This window comes from Triticum aestivum, chromosome 6D (genome assembly GCF_018294505.1).
Source record: "Triticum aestivum cultivar Chinese Spring chromosome 6D, IWGSC CS RefSeq v2.1, whole genome shotgun sequence".
Taxonomy (NCBI): Eukaryota; Viridiplantae; Streptophyta; class Magnoliopsida; order Poales; family Poaceae; genus Triticum; species Triticum aestivum.
Window position 1 is genome coordinate 6,230,463 of NC_057811.1, and position 3,140 is coordinate 6,233,602.

The following is a 3,140-nucleotide window of genomic DNA, read 5'->3' on the forward strand; positions in this document are numbered from 1 at the left end:
CCTGAATATATTTCTCATTTTTGTAATCCAACGTCTGTCCGGTTACAAATGTGAATTACATAAGCACGTGTAATCATGATAATAAATAGGAACGCCATGAGCAGGCGGCCTGCTTATGCACCAGTTTCTTCATCCGGTGCGTCCAAAGCATAAGGTCATCGATGATTCGCTTGAGGGTGAAGATGCTGTGGTGGTTCTGTTGCTTGAAAGTCATGGCGTTTCTGGAGTCCCACATTTTCCATAGGATAATGAGGAGGATGGCGTGCCATATTAGCGCGTCAACTTGGCTGGAGAGGCGGTAGTCCCAAAGGTTGTCGATGGAGTTGGGTGGTGATAGTCCGATTCACTGCCATATTCTCTGAGCGCGCGGGCAGTCTAGGAAGATATCCGAGGCGGTCTCCCCGTCGAACCCACAACGGGGACATAGCGAGTCTGGCACGATGTGCTTGCGGATAAGGTTGCTTTTGGAGTTGAGTCTTCCACGAAACAGAAGCCATGCAAAGATTTTCACACGGTTTGGAATGCATGAAGGCCAAATGGCAATGGCATGTGCGTCGTCATCAGTGTCGGCAATGACCAGCTGATAGGCGGCCCGTGTAGAGAAACTGAGGCCACCGTTTAGGTAGCGCTACTGGTGGAGGAAGATGGAGGATCTACTAGAGAGTCGCATAGGGAGGGGAGGGAGATGGCCAAGACGAGGAGGGAGTGGTAAATGCTACTCAAACATTTCCCTTTATGCTTGTTGGGTAAATGCTTCCTAAGAGGAGTTGACCGCTCGACTTGAAACAAGTATCAGTTCCTGAAGCTTCTCAAGCGGAATATTACTCTTTCAACTAAGTTGCGCTATAAAACTAGGTGAATATGATCCAAACATCAAAGTTGGTTGCCTCGACGGCCGGCATAATTCATGTTGAGCACTATTCTGTTTGAGGTAATCTTGAGGACGTTTCCTTGATATACACCAAAATCAGCTCTTCATTCCTCTTGTTTCACCCCTGAAACAGCTCCAATTATGGAGAAAAGTTCATGGGAGATACAATCCACCTAAAAAACCTAAACGTGACAAAGGGAAACAAATTAAAAAGGTAACAATTAGTGGGATAAACTGAGGTAAACCTCAAGAATATTAGGGTTAAAATTCGGTAATGGAATCCGGATCATGTTAAAATTCTGACAACAAACAAAACACATAGCGAATCGAATAATACAACCAAATTTTCACAGGCTCAATAGTGCATATCCATGGAGAATAGCCAGATTTGACAACGAAAGATGCATCAACACAGAATACACACATGACCATGAGCCCTGCGCAAGGCCTGCCTGCAATATATAGCAGCCTGGCCCATCGAAAGACTTTTCTTGCCCAGCTTGAACGAGCCGAAAATTTCCACAGGCATAGTACATCTCCAGGTAGCAAGATCAAATTTCACAACAAAGATGCGTGATTGCTAACCAAAGTAGTTCTAAAAGAGCAAACTGCAATTACACAATCAGCTCCCACAATCAACTATTGTTACTACCACAAATCATAGGATAATCAAATAGTACGAGTTAACGCTTGTTAAATTTCATAAACACCGTCCTAACACTAAGAAAACATAAAGTTAACTGCATTTCATAAGAACCATCCTAACTCTAAGACAACATAAACTTAATTTGTCTTGCATGGGCACGATATTTTCCAATGCCGCAACACCTTATTGATAGCCACAAGCTGGTATCAATAATATATATTCCTGCATACTCAAGGAACCCCTATCGATTTCATACTCACTCTTTTGCCCATCCACACCATCATAGAGGCTATCTACTTTCACGTTAACATGAACGCTCTCTGCAATGCCAGGCCTTTGGTTGATGATTCTCAAGGTTGCATACATACGCCGAAGAGGGTCTTTTTCGCAGGCCATCTTCTCAAACTCCATGTCACGCCCATGGAAGTGTATCCCGACTGGATGCACGATTCTAGTCCCAATGGATTCGCAGTGAACACACCGAATCTGGGCTGTCAACACATGAGGTAATTAAGATATATTGGTTGAAGGTTGCCGCATAAGTTGTGTGTACGTGAAAACAAAATATTAAGAATGGAAATGTTCTGCGGCTTACAAGCTTCACCATGCAGGGTGCCATAGAATGCTGTGTAAAGAAAGGCTGCGTGGATGACCGACCCGGAGCCGCGTGCCGGGCGTTTGCAACCGCCACAACATTTCCAGACTTGTGAGAGGCCGCATACGCAAGATTTGGCGGCATGCTAGCTCCTGGAGGCCGCCGGCCACAGTCGTAGACACACGAAGAGCAATCCGCGTAGAGGGAAGTGTTCAGATACTTCTCCATCACGAACACTCTGACTTTGCACGAACGTGGTTTGACCAGTGGACCTCTCCACCCGGTTGTGTTAGGTCAGCCCATAAGAACACTTTGGAGCAACATCCGGTCCAGACCCACAGCAAGATCCCCTCCGTGTAGACCCGACGCGTCCGTTTCCCCCCTCCAGGTGCCGGCGGCGGCGCCATCCGTGAGGGGGGGGGGGGCACACCCCGGAGACGCGTGTCGGGCTTTTGCAACCGCCACAACACTTCAGACTTGTGAGAGGCCGCCTACGCAAGATTTGGCGGCATGCGAGCCCCCGGAGGCCGCCGGCCACAGTCGTAGACACGCGGAGAGCAATCCGCGTAGAGGGAAGTGTTCAGATACTTCTCCATCACCAAAAATTATGAAAAATTACCATCAGTCCTATAGCACATGTGCCCACGTCGTGTAAAAAACTCATGATTTTATCGCGCTCCGAGTATTTAATAATATTCACGCCGCATTGTTACCGCGGAACGTCTACTACCGTGTCATTGCCGTCCGTGAGGGGGGCACACCCCGGACACGCGTGCTGCCTCTTCGGACATGCCACCACACCACCCCGCATGTATGAGGTCCTGGTGCGACGCTCTGGTGGCATTACTACCCCCCCCCCCAGGGCCCCCCTCCCGTCTAACCCTGTAGCGTTTGACCAAGGGATCTAGACCTTTGACTTTGCACGGACGGGCTTTGACCAGTGGACCTCTCCACCCGGTTGTGTTAGGTCAGCCCATAGGAACACTTTGGAGAAACATCCGGGCTAGACCCACAGCAAGATCCCCTCC